We start from the raw sequence: 18,523 nt of genomic DNA, 5'->3' as shown, positions 1-18,523 counted from the left end.
TGAGGCGGGCCGGCCGCGTCACCTGGCCGGGCCGAGGGGCCGGGGTGTGGCGAGGCGCCTGGCCGCTCGCGGGGTGCGGGAGCGCGGGGCGGGGCGGCGGGGGGGACGGGGTCGGCGCTGGGAGCCACCCGCCCGCTCGCCCGCCCGCCCGCGCGCGCGGCCCGGGGCGGGGGCCGGCTGTGTGGCCCGGCCCGTCCCCTTCTCCTCCGTGGCGGTCACCCTCGGTAGTTTGTGGTGGTGATTTTCAAATCCCGCAGAGACGAGGCTCTGGTTTCGGGGACTTGTTGGGAAGCCCGAGTTAGGAGCATGCGAGACTTTGCTTCCACTCCCCCCCCCCCCCCCCCCCCCCCCCGGTGCTGTAACCTTTGTTAACCATTCTGGTCTCGGGGTTCAGAATCGCGAGCGTGTGCTCTCACACAAACACGCACACGTCTGGTACTCCGTCCACATAACTTCTCCACTAGCTTGTGAAAGTTGCTCTTGTGAGCGGAGCCTATTAGTTTTTTTTTTTTTTTAATCACACGCCTTTAGAGAGCAAACTAATTGATTTCAACGTATTTCAAACTTGGTTTTCAAATCCTGCAGCTTTAATTGTTTTCTTCTCTCCTGGGGAATACTGCCCTTGGATTGAGTACTTTTGTCTTCTACTTACTTAATCCTTTCGTGGTTAATGGTTTCCTTTTGATCCTGAACAAAAGAAAAAAACAGTAGTTAGGTTGGTTTTGTTATTCCTTCCTCTTGACCCTTGAAAAAGCTAAATACTGCCGGTTTGTTGTCAACTAACCCTTTATTTAAAAAGAGACGTTTCCCGGTAAAACGAAAATGAGGTAGCATTTTTCCATCAGTCTTGTCATGTTTGTTACAGTTTGGGGTATCCTAAATTGTGGTGTTTTAGCACGACACAGCTAAATTTGTTGTGAATAAATAAATGATCTCGCGAACTTGCTTGGAGTAATTGCATCTTTTCAAAAATTCCATCTTTTCTTCTGATTTCATATGAATTGAACCTTCACCACTGATTGTAAGGGTGCTTTCCTTGAGACTAATAGATAATACACTTTCTATTATTTTGATAATACATTAGCTGTTCTAGTTTTGATCCCTTAAAAAAGTTAGGGTTAGGGGGTGTGTAAGGTAAATAGTTAAATTTGGGAAGTTGTAAACAAGTAAATGAAGCAAATATTCAAGAGATGAAAGAAATAATGTAAAGTGGGCTTCATAAATGTGTCATAGTTTGAAGATGTTTTTTTCATTTGCCTTAAAAAAAAGTACCATACAAGATATTGATAGAATTTTCTCCAACAGAAGTTCATTTAGCAAACATTTATATCAAAGTCAGAGACCAACACTGATTTTATTTTTAAAGTTTAAGTTTTTTTTCTGCTGTAAAATTAGTTGTAGTAAATAAGAACAGTTCAAATCTATTGACATTTCTAAGATGAGTGCCCACTTAAACCCTTAATGTTAAAGTTGAGTTTGAAGTAGTTCATTGGTCTATTTTAATTAATGTAAGGTGTTCGGAAACATCCATTCTGGGCTTTTTTTTTAGTATGAAAGTGCTGTTAGAACTTGGTTTTTATACTTTGTAGCTATACCTTCTAGTGATTTCACATTCTAAGTGTTCAGCAAAGTTTGGCTTTTTAAAGTTGTAACTTACCTGTATCTAGTCATAAGTGGTCAAATCTCTACACACACATCTGTAAGGTTCATGAAATAATAGTTTGCAAGAAACTGTGCAGAGTAATTTCCTGTTGTTTGTGGCTTGTCAGGCTTGGTATGTGCTTTAACTCTTAAGTAGGAATTTGGGGATAGTTTTGTATATTTCAGCAGAAATTCTCTTTAGTAAGAACAAAGGTTGTTTCTACTTCAAGATGGCAGAAGGTCCCCTTTTCATTTTCATACTGTAAATACCTCAAACATGTTCCTGAAATCTTGTTACTTCACATTGAGGGAAAATCTGAGTGACAGAATAGTTCAGCTGCATAACTTGATCAAAGACCTGCAAAGAAGTTATTTTGCAGATATTTTCAACTGTGGCTTTTATAAAAGGTCCGAAAGCACTCCTTATTCTTGTTTGGTTTTGTACTTTAGGACTTCTGAGGCCTCGTTTTTTGTAGCAGCTTTTTTATACAGGTGTTTCTGTAATGCATATAAAATCTGTATTTAGTGCAGTCGGGCAGATGGAGCCTTATTCATATTCTTGGGACAAGAGTCATTTTTAGAGGCTGGAGAGGGGCATGTCTTTTGATGGGAGTAGAGGAGCCATTTTTATCTGTAGATGTTTTCCACTAAGTATCACAAAGGTATGTCAAGAAAATGTGAACTAAAAAGATTTCAAAACCAGTCCAGGCAAGGTTATGCATTTATTCAACAAGTAACTTGTATTTATTGAACAGGTAACATTTACTCATTTATTAAACAGTAAAATGATGTTTTGCTGTGTGTCAAGCCCTGAACTAGGCAATAAAGTAACAGGGAACAAGTATACCCTGTTCCTTAATGGAATTTGAAAAGTGGGAAGTCTTCATTTCTCCTTGCCCTGTCCTCCGGTGTTTAGAAAATCATGTTAACGTATTGATACAAATTGAGGGAGATTGTAATACAGGACTGAGCCACTTCCTGAAGTATGCTTGCACTGCTTTCTTTTGAGCATAGAGCGCAGCACTGGGGAAGGGGTCACATGTTCACGCTCATCATCTCTGGGAACAGATCATGTAGTTTTTTTGGAAAGAGGGAACTTGTCACCAGTTTTACACAATCTCTACAAATTGAAGGTATGACCAGTCTTTCAGAAATTAGTATTTGTTGCTGAGCTGGTGAACACTTGAAGAGCTAGCCTAATTTGGCCTTGGTTTGATTATTCGTTGCCATTTATATCTTCCCTGATAGCACAGTTGGTAAAGAATCCACCTACAATGCTGGAGACCTCAGTTTGATTCCTGGGTCGGGAAGATTTCCTGGAGAAGGAAAGCCTTCCCACTCCAGCGTTCTGACCTGGAGAATTCCATGTGGGGTCACAGAGTCGGACACAACTGAGCGACTTTTGCTTCACTTTGTAGAAGATGGTTAGGGAAAGAAAGCAACCCTGAACTGGTCAGGCTCCAATGAAAGAGCCAGAAATAAAGTATAAAAACAGTTAGCTAACCAAGACCAAGCATTGGGCTGCAATCTTGTGTAGTGGAAAGGCCCTGGGTTTCGGAGTCAGAGAGACCAAGGCTTACAGAGTCAGTTTCTCGGTTTTATGGACAAATTAAAATGGAGCTGATAGCACCTACTTCTTAAGGTTATTAGAGTAAATGACTGTGATGAGGGTATGAAGGTATCTAAAACAGTGCCTGAGAAGACATAACGGTCTTCTCAGATATCTCTTTTGTTCTCTTCTGGTTGTAGTTTTCACTTGTTTTCTTACTAGTTCAGATGACTCTCCTACCCTCTTCTCCTTGACCTATGATAACATGCGTATGAGAAACAGACACTAAGCAGGAAGGCCAAGGGTAGCCAGATTGTCCCGAGTCCATACGTTATAGCCCTAGTCACGGGAGAGTCATCGCTACCCTTAATTAGATCCTGTTGGCATTTATTTCGTATGTTTCTAACAAGCAAAGTTCTCTTACTTCTAACCCACAGAAGATTAGAGACAAATAGATTGTGGGTAATGTGGGAGGTTGAGGCCAGTCTAATGGGGAGTGGACTAGGAGGATGGGGAACTGTTAGCCTACTGTCCATTGTAAGATAAAACAGATAGCAGCTTGGTGAGGATAATGGAGATAATCTACAACACACAGAAGCAAATACTCAGAGCCTAGCTAGCAGGTCTGGAACCATTCAGTGCAGGACCAGACCTGAAAGCATAGTAATGAATGTTCATCAATTAGCTTAAATCATATTTGGGAAAATCTATTTAAAGAGCGTGGTAATCGACATAATATACTTTAGATCGTCATTCAGGATGATTAACACATGTTCTTAAAGGAGTAGAATGTGATTCTAATGATGTATTTCATGAAAGATCCACAGTACCTACTATGACCAAGCTGCTCTTTAGTTTTGCCATTGTGGGGGCCTTGATTCCAGACTGAAAAATCCTTCATGCGAGGCCAGTAGTAAAGGTGATCTGAATGGTACAGCGCCCACGCCTGTTCTTCAGAGGAAGTCATTCTGTTTGTCAGTCTGCGGGGATGTCATGTACAGTTGTTCACTTGGGTTTTAAGATAAAGTAAGTATGCTAGTGATTTCTAGAACTAGTGTGGACAGTTGGCTGGTTTGTCTATTGAGGGCTTCATGCCTCTTATGACTTCTGTTCAATATTAGCCTTGATAACTTTTTCGGATCTTCCTCCTTCCTATCTCCAGGTTGTACTTTCTAAACCATCTACTCCATCAAATATTAGTATTAATTGGTGACCTTGTAATTATAGCCTTAGCTATTTGGGGGGAAAAAAAAAGGACTTTTAAAAAAACTAGTAGTACAAAAGTAATCCAGCCCTTTTTGTTTAAAAATGCAGTTTGAGGCTTATTGCTTATCTCTGATTTAATTTTGATCATTTCTCCAGATTGGTATAATTGTGATCTGTTCAATTAGGACATACTTCAATACTGATTATAGGTAGATATCTCAAGGATAGCTCTGAGTTTCAATTTCAGTAGGTTCATATAGGAAGAATGTAACTTTGCCAAGTCAGACGGGTTTGGACCCTGCCTCTGGTTTGGCTAGTTAGCCAGAAGTATTAAGGTAGTTAACATGATTGTGGCTTACACACTTGCCATACATTCTAGAGTGTACTGATTGCTTTTGGATTATAAGTGAGCCACACTGATAGAGAGCAGATACCTGCTCATTTAGATCTGTCTTTAGGTTTGTGCTTTTAAGAAAACAAATCCTAAAGTGATTCATTCTCATTAAAATATTACTATGAAATTGTCACTAACTCTTCCAGATAGTTCTGTAATTTTTTCAAAATCTTGGGATCACTTTGGAACAATGGGATGTGAGTGCAGACTTTAGTTTTGGTCTGTTCAGTACCCATGTCCAGTTTGCATCTGAAAAGCTGCATTTCCTTAAACAATCTAGTGCCCTTTCCCACCTTCTCTCTGAGGGGTAGGTCTAGCTTCAGGTTTAAAGTATTCAGCTAGTAAGGAAGAATACTGGGAGGAGCCGCTGCAAGTTCATCACATTTATTACCTTGAGTCTTTCAATTCAAAAACTCCATCTGAGGACATAGTGTACTAAGTCTGTGATCTTGTAGTTTGCCTGTTTAAGATAAAGTACATTTGCATATGTTACTTCAGCTTTTTCCAAAAATTCTATAAAGAGATAATGGTTAAGGATTTGTAAATATTAAAGAAATGCTCCAGTTTAATCACACCCTTCATTACAAAATGTGAGGTGGTGAATCTGGTGTTCAAAGGTCACAGAATGAACTCCTGATAAATTGTGCAGTGGAAGCTGGGCACATGGGCTTTCTTCCTTGATTTGAATGAGCTATGGAAACTTTTTTGTTGACTATAGAGTTGCTCTATCTATGGCAGTGAATGCAAATCTTCCTTGTTTAGACCATGTTTTTACTTTATAAACAGGTGGTTAGGCTGTAGTTCAGGTAAGCTGACCAGTTAAACTTTTTGTGTAATGTTTTAAGTATCAGGAGGGTCCTGCTTTGGCCTGAGGTTTGTGCCTTGGTCGTTTTTGCTCTAAACCACTTTTTAAACCTCACACGGACCTGTGTGCACCCAGCAGCAGCCAGAAGGAAGGCTCCTGCCAGCAACAGCAACATTATGCAGAATCTCAGAATGTAAGCCAAGTGGCAGTTACTGAAGTCCTGCCTGTGCAGTTTTCCTGTCATTCTTTTACCGCCCCCCGCCAACCCACCCCCGGAAGCCTTTGAAGCTCTAGAGGAATAATAGATTGTAGAGAAGGATCTTTGGCGTAGACCCACACCATTCAATATAGTAGACACCAGCTACATGTGACTATTTAGCACTTGAAATATGGCTACTGTAACTGAGGAAATGAATATTGAATTTAATTTTAGTTAATTTCAAAGAAAGTTCTGTTGGGCATTCTCTAGTCTTTGTTTTAGTTGGACTTTTACACTCTGAGGACTTGCACCCAGTTGATGTGGGCATAAGTTGTTGCTTCAGCAGAAGGTCAGTACAGACTCTGGGAATTTGAGAAGTTGGAGTACTGAATACTTGTGCTGATTTGAGTCTGAGCTTGTGTAGTCTCAATAATTGCATCCTTTTTTACAATCCAGGGATGATAAACGAGTATGTAATTTTATGTTTATAAACTGAATATAGGCCTATGGATTCCACACAACTCATTAAAAGTGAAAGGAAAGTAGCTGAACTGAAGAACAGATAGACTCTTTGCTCAGCAGTTCTCCTTTAATGTGGACTTTCTCTCAACTAATGACCTGCTTTTTAGGGTTAAATTCAAGCTCTGACATTAGGTTTTAACAGTCCATGAAATTGAATACATGGATGTTTCTCTTTGCTTTTGTTTAAAAGGCATATTACCCATTGCTTTCCATGGGGCCAACTTGGGTTTCCAGTTGGCAGTGCCTTTCCTTACTAGTGTACAACTTTGGGAATAAGACAGTTACAGTGAGAATTGAGAAATGTTTTTTTTTTAACTGGCTTTTATGTGTGTGTGTTCATTAATGCTTTCTATTGTCCTGGTTTCTTTGACTAAAACAGTTGTAAAAATCCAGGTCATTAATACATCTTGCTTTTTTCCTTGTCTTGTGTGATACATGTTTGAATGTGGATTGCCAGAAACCTCATAGTGATTTTTTATTATTTCAGCAGGAACTTAGGTGTTCTTTTTGAGGCAGCACCATCACATTTCACGTATTTTATGTTGAAATGTCTAACTTGATTTTCTTCTGAAATAAATGTATAGGTATTGGGGGAATATTTCATATTCGCTGTTGGAAGATGTTTGGCATCCACGGTCACTTTCAGCACTGAATGACTTTCTTTGTTCGAGACTTGAATTTTGTGGGTTTTTGTCACCTATTTCCATATTGCGTTCCTGCTGTCCTTAAACAAGTCATCACTGAATTCTGAACTGCCGAGGTTAGCAGTCTTTATCCGTTATCATACTGCTTCAGTGTTTGCCGTCATTGACTGTATTATCTAGATTTCTTAAAACCATACAAAGAGACATAGATTAGACCCTTTCCTTTTCCTTCAAATATGGGATAAAATGCACAACTTTTTTTGTTTTATCAGCTATATATATATATATAGCTGATCTAGAGAGGGCAGCAAGGGAGAAAAAAGTTTCCAGGTATCAGAAGCTTAGAAAATCAGTTAGTATCAAGGAAAAGCCTTGGGGAATTTATTAGATAAATAATCCAGTAGCTGGGGCTGGGCTTCTATGGCCATTTGGGAAAAGGAGATAAAATTCTGGAAACTGTACACTAAAATGCACACATATATATACACATCTGTTCCAGTATCATTGAAACTTCTGTGGGCTCTGAGAAAAACAAGCTTCAAGCTTCTCTATGGAAAAACTAGAAAAACACTAGTCGTTGTATCCCATGAATGCCAAGCATGGTAAATAAAAAGCAGACACTAGTTAGATGTAGAATAGTGGGTTTTGGGGGATTTTTTGAATAGTGGGCTTTTTAAGTAGGTAATACATTATTGTATTCAAACTTGAAATTCAGAAGATACACACTGCAAAGTCTCTTGCTACGCCTTACTCAGTTGCCTTTCTAAAGGCAAGTAGCATTATGAGGTTTTCTTGTATTGTTCTGAAAGTGTTAGGCGTTGTTCTGAAAGTTGCATATATGAACAACTTCGTGCATGCGTTACCTTTTAGTACAAAAAGCGGTCCTGTATTTTGCTTAATAATGCATCCTGTAGGTTATTCCTTGTCAGTATATAATAAATACTTCTTAGCTTTCTTTTGGTTGCACAGTATTTTTTTGTATGTGTGTCTATAATGTATTTAATCAGTCCTCTGTTGATGGATGTTTATTTCCAGTCTTGTGTTAAAAATAGTGCTGCAACAAATAACTGTTTCTGCATCATTATATACATCCATAGAAGAGATTTCTATAAGTAGGTCAGAGGATATCTACATTTATAATATATTTTAGGAAGTGTACTTTATTCATTTTTTGAATAATAAGAGCACATGATGCCAGATTCAAAAGGAACAAAATAGTAAATGATGAAAAGTAACTCTCCCTCAGATCTCTTACCTCCTACTATCCAGTTCTGTATCCTTCTAGAGCTGCTCTGTTCAGTAGATAGCCACGAGCTGTATGTGGTCCTTGAACACCTGAAATGTAGCTAGTCCAGACTGAGATGGACTGCATGTATAAAACACACTGGATTTATAATACTTAAGTAAAAAAAAAAAAATACTGTAAATAAAGTATTTTCATCTTCAATACTGATTACACACTGAGATAATATTTTAGATGTTTGTGTGTATGCTGAGTCGTGTCCAACTGTTTGTGACCCCGTGGATTGCAGCCCGCCTGGCCCCCTGTCCATGGAATTCCCCAGGCAAGCTTATTGCAGTGGGTTGCCATTTCCTACTACAAGGAATCTTCCCAACCCAGGGATCGAACCCTTGTCTCTCTGTTTCCGGCATTGGCAGGAGGGTTCTTTACCACTGAACCGCCTGGGAAAACCCTTTTTGGATATGGTAGGATGAATTAGTACATGCTGCAGTTCATGGGGTCGCAAAGAGTCGGACACGACTGAGTGACTGGGCTGAACTGATTGCATTATTAAAATGATTCAGTTCAGTCCAGTCGCTCAGTCGAGTCTGACTGTTGGTGGATTACTTTTAACTTTGATTACTTTCAACTATTTTTACTTTTTAAAAAAATGTAGCTAATAGAAAGTTTACAAATACATGTGTGGTTTGCATCCTGTTTTTGTTGAGTGGCACTGGGTCTAAAATTCCATATGTATGTAAACATGTCTGAACGTATGAGAGTTCCTCTTAACAGGCAGGTTTTTTTCCTTTGCATTCTAATCTATGGGATCAGAAATCTGGATGTTAGTTAAAACAGACCCGGTGGTTATTTATTGTCACATTCACTCTGAACATTTAGTGGGTCTCATCAGTGGCAGTCATGCTTCCATTGACTTTTACAGTGTTGGTCCACTTTGGAGAGAAGCCTGGTATCATTCTTGCTGCATGTTGTTTGAACCCGTTCCACTCTGCACTGGTTGCTGACACTGGTGCGCAGCAGTTGTTCTGGAATCCCCCTCCGCGCTCTTGGGGTTCCTTAGCCTTTCTCCTTTGCTAGATTTCTTATTCTTTTGCTTTCCCTTCTTTTTACAAAACATATCCTTTCCTTCAGGACTTTCCTTGAGAGAGAGTGTATATGGAAAATATTTGGAGATATTGTATGTCTGAAAATACCCTTATTCAATCCTGGGTGGCCAATAGAATTCTTGGTTGAAAATAATTGTGTTTCAGAATTACGAGAGCATCGCTCTGTTGGCCTCACTTAGTTTTACTGTTCCGAAAATCAAATCCATTCTGATTCTTTTCTATATGACCTTTAACAAAATTTATATCTGGGAACTTTTGGCTCTTCGTTTGTGTCCTCAGCATTCAGAAGTTTTACAGCCACCAGCTTTTATGTGGGCATGTTTGATCCGTTGGCCTCGGGTCTTAATGGACCTTTTCAATCAGGAAGCTCCAATCTTTCAGTTCAGGGGATACTTCTTGATTGCTTTGATAATTCCCCCTCCTTCCATTGTCATCTCTGATGTTTGAACATTGAGCAGTCCAAGAGCTGTCTGTTACTGTTTGAATGGTTCCCTTTGTGAAGCTTGTTTCCTCTGTAAAACATGCTACTCTTGGTCAGGGTTGCTATAGTCTCTCATTTCTCTGGGTGTAGTGGTGATTTTGACAAGTGTTTTCTTTCTCTATATAAACTTAAAGCTGCATTTTTCTGTCTTTGCTTCACTTTCCCTCGAATAATCCAAGTAATCCTTAATTAAGAAAGTAGGGGTCTGAAAAGCTGATTGGAAACTGTGCATATGGTAGTCTCCTTTCAGTTTCATTGAAGAATAATCTGGGTGGACTGTTTGTTGGTAGAGTCTTGATTTCAGTGTCTGTATGTTTTTCCTCCTAGGTTGGTCAGATACCCCAGAGAGGAGTCTTGTTCTGACTAAATGGGTAAAGGTCTGGCTTCTAGTATTTTTGGGAACCAGAACTCAAGGAAGGAAAGGGCTGGGGAGTGTCTGCATTTAGCATGCCTTGTGTTCATTTACTCCATCTCTTCTCCTAACAGGACCAGACTGTTCTCCAGTCCAGGTAGACTGATTTCCTCTCTGCCAAGAATAAAGGTTTAGTCTTCTGCAGAGGGAAAGGGGCAGTTACCCAGCGGGGGAGCGGGGGAGTAGGTGATTGCTTCTCAGATAGCTCTCTCTCAATCCTGTCTCTTTTTATCTCCTTCCCCCCTCCCAGTCCTTAGCTCCTGCTATGCCTGGTGGTGTCCACAACTTAACCTTTGGAGAATTCTGCTCTGTAAATAGAATGGTTCTCTACAGGTAGCTTAGAGTTAGTAGTAGTTTCTGAAATCTGTTCACAGTTATTACTCATCCATCCATTTTCCAGTTATCAGAATTTTGCTTTTCTTCTTACTCTTCACCTATCCTCATGAGATTGTCTTTTCTTTTGAAATTCCTTCGTTTGTATTTTATTTTGGTTTTTGTTTGCTGTCTTCACCTACAGCCACTGATTAAAGTTTTCCATGAAAAATTTAAGGAGTGCCTCCTGAAAGAATTGAAATAGAATGTGTAACTCCAGATCAGTGGGGATGAAGGGGTTGAAATGATGAATATGTGATCATTCAAGCAGAAGCCAGGAAAGGGGAAAAAAGAATTGAAGAAACTCCTTAGGAATTAGAAAACAAAATAAGATGATAGAAAGTTAGCTTCAATATCTCCATAAACCAGTACATAAGTTCACATTAAGCTTACTAGTTAAAGGAGAATGAAAACTTAGAAAAAAGTTTAATTAAATGCTTCTTCTTAGTAGAAACACTTAAAACTAGGATGACGTAGTTTTAAAGTAAAGAAATGCAAAAAGTTGTGCTAGGCATTATCTGGAAATCTAATTCCCAGTGTGATGTTATCTGGGGATGGGGCCTTTGGGAAGTGATTAGATCATGAGAGTGGAGCCCTCCTTAATGGGATTAATGCCCTTTTAAGAGAGACGCCAGGGAATTCCCTTGCCCCCTTCTGCTGTATGAGGTTACAGCAAAAAGACAGCTGTCTATGAAGTAGGAAGTGAGCCCATACCATACACCAAATCTGATGGCACCTTGAAGTTGAAATTCCCAGCCTCCAGAATTGTAAGAAATAGATTTCCACTGTTTAATAAGGCACCCATTCTACAGAATGCCATTACAGCAGCCCGAATGGGGATTATGCCTAGCACAATGTTTTTCATTTCTTTACTTTAAAACTACATCATCCTAGAATTTGACGGCTTCCCTGGTGGCTTAGACGGTAAAAGCGGCTGCTTACAATGCGGGAGACCCAGGTTCAATCCCTTGGTTGGGAAGATCTTCTGGAGAAGGAAATGGCAACCCATTCCAGTATTCTTGCCTGGAAAATCCCATGAATGGAGGAGCCTGGTAGGCTACAGTCCATGGGGTTGCAAAGAGCTGGACACGACTGAGCAACTTCACAGTATATAAGAATTTGGGTGCAGGGCAAGGTGGGTATGCTAGGGACAGTCTGTAGCGATCTATACAGTAACATTGGCAGAATTACAAGGATAAATAAACAAATGTTTAATAATTGTACTAGGAGATTCTAATATACATCACAATAATTTAAGAAAAGATAGGTAAAAAATAAGGTTATACAGGATTGGAAATGTGCAGTTAGCAAGCATGCAGTAGTTACAGACAATATATTTTTTTCTGATACCTGTGGAATTTTATAAAACTTGGTTATGTATCAAGCCTCAAAGCAAATGTTGACAAATTCCTAGGAATTTGTACCCTGCAAGTCATATTTGGGACCCTAGTATGGTCAAGTTAGAAACATCGCAGGAGGATAGCGCCAGCTCCCAAATCTATAGTGGTGTGCTGGAAAACATTTCTCAGTTTAAGGACGAATCATAAAAATGAGAAGTGTTTAGGATGATGAAAATGCTGCTTATCAAAACTGGGTTACAACAAAAGCTCATTTGCCTATCTGGGAAATTTAGAACTTTAAATGTTTACTGTAGAATTAAGAATGTTTAGTAAAGAAAAATAAATGCATTAACTATACAATGTAATGAGTTAGAAAAAGGAAGGAAATAAAGTTGAGGAATATTAATGGGGGAAAAATATAATTGAAATGACTAAACCTTTATGATTATACAGTGGAAGTGAGAAATAGATTTAAGGGCCTAGATCTGTTAGATAGAGTGCCTGATGAATTATGGACGGAGGTTCGTGACATTGTACAGGAGACAGGGATCAAGGCCATCCCCATGGAAAAGAAATGCAAAAAAGCAAAATGGCTGTCTGAGGAGGCCTTACGAATAGCTGTGAAAAGAAGAGAGGCGAAATGCAAAGGAGAAAAGGAAAGATACAAGCATCTGAATGCAGAGTTCCAAAGAATAGCAAGAAGAGATAAGAAAGCCTTCCTCAGCGATCAATGCAAAGAAATAGAGGCAAACAACAGAATGGGAAAGACTAGAGATCTCTTCAAGAAAATTAGAGACACCAAGGGAACATGTCATGCAAAGATGGGCTCGATAAAGGACAGAAATGGTCTGGACCTAACAGAAGCAGAAGATATTAAGAAGAGGTGGCAAGAATACATGGAAGAACTGTACCAAAAAGATCTTCACGACCCAGATAACCATGATGGTGTGATCACTCACCTAGAGCCAGACATCCTGTAATGTGAAGTCAAGTGGGCCTTAGAAAGCATCGCTACGAACAAAGCTAGTGGAGGTGATGGAATTCCAGTTGAGCTATTTCAAATCCTGAAAGATGATGCTATGAAAGTGCTGCACTCAATATGCCAGCAAATTTGGAAAACTCAGCAGCGGCCACAGGACTGGAAAAGGTCAGTTTTCATTCCAATCCCAAAGAAAGGCAGTGCCAAAGAATGCTCAAACTACCACACAATTGCACTCATCTTACATGCTAATAAAGTAATGCTCAAAATTCTCCAAGCCAGGCTTCAGCAATACATGAACCGTGAACTTCCAGATGTTCAAACTGGTTTTAGGAAAGGCAGAGGAACCAGAGATCAAATTGCCAACATCTGCTGGATCATGGAAAAAGCAAGAGAGTTCCAGAAAAACATCTATTTCTGCTTTCTTGACTGTGCCAAAGCCTTTGACTGTGTGGATCACAGTAAACTGTGGAAAATTCTGAAAGAGATGGGAATCCTAGAGCACCTGACCTGCCTCTTGAGAAACCTATATGCAGGTCAGGAAGCAAGAGTTAGAACTGGACATGGAACAACAGACTGGTTCCAAATAGGAAAAGGAGTATGTCAAGGCTGTCTGTTGTCACCCTGCTTATTTAACTTCTACACAGAGTACATCATGAGAAATGCTGGGCTGGAAGAAGCAGAAGCTGGAATCCGATTGCCGGGAGAAATATCAATCACCTCGGATATGCAGGTGACACCACCCTTATGGCCGAAAGCGAAGAGGAACTAAAAAGCCTCGATGAAAGTGAAAGAGGAGGGTGAAAAAGTTGACTTAAAGCTCAACATTCAGAAAACGAAGATCATGGCATCTGGTCCCATCACTTCATGGGAAATAGATGGGAAAACAGTGTAAACGGTGTCAGACTTTATTTTTTTGGGCTCCAAAATCACTGCAGATAGTGACTGCAGCCATGAAACTAAAAGATGCTTACTCGTTGGAAGAAAAGTTATGACCAACCTAGATAGCATATTCAAAAGCAGAGACATTACTTTGTCAACAAAGGTCCGTCTAGTCAAGGCTGTGGTTTTTGCAGTGGTCATGTATGGATGTGAGAGTTGGACTGTGAAGAAGGCTGAGCGCTGAAGAATTGATGCTTTTGAACTGTGGTGTTGGAGAAGACTCTCGAGAGTCCCTTGGACTGCAAGGAGATCCAACCAGTCCGTTCTAAAGGAGATCAACCGTGGGATTTCTTTGGAAGGAATGATGCTAAAGCTGAAACTCCAGTATGTTGGCCACCTCATGCGAAGAGTTGACTCATTGGAAAAGAGTCTGATGCTGGGAGGGATTGGAGACAGGAGGAGAAGGGGACAACAGAGGATGAGATGGCTGGATGGCATCCCTCACTCGATGGATGTGAGTCTGAGTGAACTCCGGGAGTTGGTGATGGACAGGGAGGCCTGGCGTGCTGTGATTCATGGGGTCACAAAGAGTCGGACACGACTGAGCGACTGAACTGAACTGAAACCTAAGGTGCTAAATTGAAAAGACTATGTTAGCCGAGATTGATAGAGGAGAAAAAGAGCACAAATACATTAGAAATGAAACAGGGATAGGACTGCAGACAAACTGTGGTTTCAAAACTGAGACATGTGAATAGCTTTTTGCCTTTAGATTGGAAAACAGGTTGAATGGAAATCTCTAGCAAAATAAATTACCAAAAGTGGCTTAAGGATAGGAAACCTGATTATAATTTTAAAATCTTAATTCATAGTTAGAAAATACAAGGAAGTGAAATTAAATAAAAATTTCAAAAAATCCAAACCCCAAATGAAAATCCCAGATGGGCAAGTTCTACAAAACTTATGAAGAACCAGTAATTCCAGTGTCATGTAAAATGTTACGTGGTCTGAGTCCTGATAGGAGAAGAGATGCAGTGAATGAATATATGAGAAAAAATCATTTTGCTGGGCTACTATAATCTTAGTACCACGAGCCGTCAGGACAGATGTAGTATCAGAAGGGAAACATACAGGCTATACCTCAATAATAAGCACAGCAATGAAATTTTAGATAAAAAGTTAGTATTTGCTCATAACAAAAAAGCCACTGTGATTAATTAGGGTTTGTCTCAAAATGTAAAAATGATTAAACATTAGAAAACCTGTAAATGAAATTCATCACATTAACACATCAAAAGAGGAAAAAGCTCTACGATAATCTCAATGGGTGAAGGAAAGCAGATGATAAAATTCAGTACTTATTCTTAACAAAACTTCTTAGAAAATTAGGAATATAAGGGAACTTGATTAATTTGAGTAAATGGTCTTTGTTAAAAAAAAATAGAAGTGTACCTGTGGCATGATTACAACTTTGTGAATTTCTGTAACAGACGAAAATTGCTTTGATATAAATCAGGAATATGAAGGGTATATTGACTCAGAAGGGATCCAAGGAAACTTTCTGAGACAGTGAAAATATTCTGTATCTTGACAGGGATGGTGGTCCTATGGAGGTATGTATTTATCAGGACTCACTGAATTATATATTTAACATCTTGTGCATTTTATTGTATGTAAGCATTGCCTCAATAAAGTTGATTTTTTTTTAAGTTAATACAGTTGACACTTGAACCGTGCCTGTCCACTTCTGTGTTTGTTTTTTTCCCCCCAGTAACTATGTACTACCCCATTCACGATTGAATCTTCAAATGTAGAACTGTGATATAGAGGGCTAACTGTAAAGTGACATGTGAATATTCAAATGTGTGGAGGCTCAGCATCTCTAATGTTGTCGTTCAAGGCTCAAAAACCAATGCCAGCAACAAGCAAAATCTGAATTTAAAAAAGACACCCTTTAAAATGGCAACACAAACTACAAAATACCTAGGAAAAAATAAAAACATATGTGGGACCTTAATGGAAAAAATTATAAGACCCATATAATATTCAGTTATAAGAAAATATACTTGTGTTTATGAATAGAAGATACAGTATCATAAATATCAATTTTCCTCTACTTATTTATAAGTTCAGTGTCATTCCAAGTAAAATCGCAGAAAGGTGAAAGAGAATTCATTTTGTCTGATACCAAGACATAATTCTGTAGCTTTAATGGTTAAAACATGATGGTATTTGTTTCAGATATAGACTAATGGAAGGAAAGGGAAAAAAAGCCTAGAAACACAGTAGCGTTTGTAATCACTAGGGAAGTGATTCAGTATATGGTACTGGTGTACTTGATTATTTCTGCTGGGGAGAAGATACCTGCCCTACATCACACACCAAAATAGATTGCAGCCAAATAGAACAGCAAAACTTTGCAATTTGACTTTTAAAAGGTGACCGCATATGGAAAGATCCAAGAAGGTATAAGTGTATACATAACTTAAAATACTGATAAATTTGAGCACTTTAAAGTGAAATACTTCATTTTAAAAAGGCCATTAAAAGTCACTTGCTAGGTGAAGATATATGTGGCTTGTGTAATTAACAAAAGATGATTATATGAAGAATTCCCAGGTAGCTCAGCTGGTAAAGAATCCGCTTGCAATGCAGGAGACCCTGATTCAATTCCTGGGTTAGGAAGTTCCCCTGGAGAAGGAAATGACAACCCACTCCAGAATTCTTGCCTGGAGAATTCCATGAACAGGGGAGCCTGGTGAGCTACAGTCCATGGAGTTGCAAAGGGTTGGACACGACTGAGTGACTAAGTGCAGGGACAAGAAAAAGATGGTGAATGTGAACAAATAATTCAAAGGAGCAGGATCCTGGAAAATCAGTAAACATGAAAATATTCTCAAATTTTTTTGTAATTGGGGAAATGCTAAGTGTTGACAGCCCTCCTCTCTGTTGCACTCATGCTTTTGATGAAAGTTTGAGGGACCAAATAATGTGTTGATGATAGTGGATAAAATAGGAACTTATTTTTCCCTGGTGGGAACAATTAGTGTAATCATGTTGTTAGTACTTGGTAAAGATGTATATGTGCATGTCCTGCTGGGCAGCATTTCTGCTTGTTGGTATATGTCCTAAGGCCTTGTTTTCCATGTTTCCATGGTGGGAAATACATTGATATTATATGAGACACAGGCTGAATTAAAATTTTTGAAATTGAGTGTGATCTGTTTTCTGTTTTTTTAAAAAAGCTACTGCTCAGGATCAACTAAGTTGATTTCATAGTCATCAGTAGTTCACAACCCTCAATTTAGAGAGATGGCAGAGGATAACATATAATAAAATGCCTGTTTTAAGTGTGTGTGTGTGGGGGGGCTGCAGTGAAAAATCGTTTTTCTTGCTGTGGGGTTTCTTTTTTGATCAGAAAGTTCAGAAGTTTCTGTCCTTAAAGAGCTCTCCTTATGAATGAGAAGTTATATGCCAGACTACTGATGGGAGCTTGTAAGAGTGGATAATTGGAAACAACCTCCTCTTTAGAAGGAGACTAGACAGGGAACTGTGTTGGAGTCATACAGTGGAATGCTATATGACAGCTAAAATGAATGCCCTAGAGTTGAAGATTATTTATGTTACCTATCGGCATGAAAGAAATGCAGCGACATGAGCAGTGTCAAAGTTTGACACAAATTTATAGAAGTGTGCAAAACTTTATTGTTACGGATACCACGTGTATCAAAACCTCTTAATGACCGTTGGGGAAAGTCAAAATCATGGCTATCTCTTGAGAAGCAAGAGGAAGGACAGTGGGATAATAAAGGTGTTCATAGGGGACTTTAGCTGAATCCATCTGTCATGTCTTATATCTAATCATATACTACAAAATGCTAAGAGTTGACAGAGCTGGATGGGAGATCCAAGGGTATTTCAATATATATTTTTGTATGACTGAAATACTTATTTTAAAAAAAAAAACTCTAGCCACAATAAAATTCAAGATAACTGGAGGAAAAAATAAATTTAATGAGATGTGTAACACCTTTATGCAGAAAATTAGACAACTTACTGATGGGTATTAAGTCCAAAATAAGTGGAAATATCTCATTTTCATAAGTAATACATAGTGTCATAAATTAATACAAATTCATTGCACTTCCAAAGTTCTATAGGGTTTTGGTGGAATTTGACAACATCAAATTAAAAGTCATTGTTAGTCATTAAAGTGAAATTAAAAGTCGCTCAGTCGTGTCCGACTCTTTGCGACCCCATGAACTATATACCATCCGTGGAATTCTCCAGGCCAGAATACTGGAGTGGGTAGCTGTTCCCTCCTCAAGGGGATCCTCCGAACGCAGGGATCAAACCCAGGTTTCCCACATTACAAGCAGATTCTTTACCAGCTGAGCCACTGGAGAAGCGCAGTCACTAAGGTGCATCCAATTCTTGCAGCCTCGTGGGTGTAGCCCACCGGCCGCCTCTGTCCAGGGGATTTCCCAGGAAGAATACTGCAGCGGGGAGCTTTTTCTTCTCCAGGAGATCTTCCCAACCCAGGGATCGAACCCGAGCCGCCTTCATTGGCAGGCCAGTTCTTTACCACTGAGCCACCAGGGAAGTCCATCAAATTAGAAGTAACATCCAAATTAAAAAAAGAGTGAGGGAGGACTCGCTTCTCAAATATCGCAACTTGCCTGAAAGAAGTAGCAGTAGTGTAGGTATGAATAAGCACGCCAGGGGGCAGAATCGAAGTCCCCAGTGAG

General features: G+C 39.4%; 1 protein-coding gene across 1 annotated transcript in view; it reads left to right on the top strand.

Moving 5' to 3' along the window:
* Positions 1–18,523, top strand: part of SMAD2 (SMAD family member 2) — an 84,142-nt gene that overhangs the window by 173 nt on the left and 65,446 nt on the right. The gene's annotated exons all lie outside the window — the stretch shown is intronic.

The sequence above is a fragment of the Budorcas taxicolor genome, chromosome 22 (assembly GCF_023091745.1).
Source record: "Budorcas taxicolor isolate Tak-1 chromosome 22, Takin1.1, whole genome shotgun sequence".
Taxonomy (NCBI): domain Eukaryota; kingdom Metazoa; phylum Chordata; class Mammalia; order Artiodactyla; family Bovidae; genus Budorcas; species Budorcas taxicolor.
The sequence above is the reverse complement of the archived record's forward strand: the minus strand, read 5'-3'. Positions and strand labels throughout refer to the sequence as shown.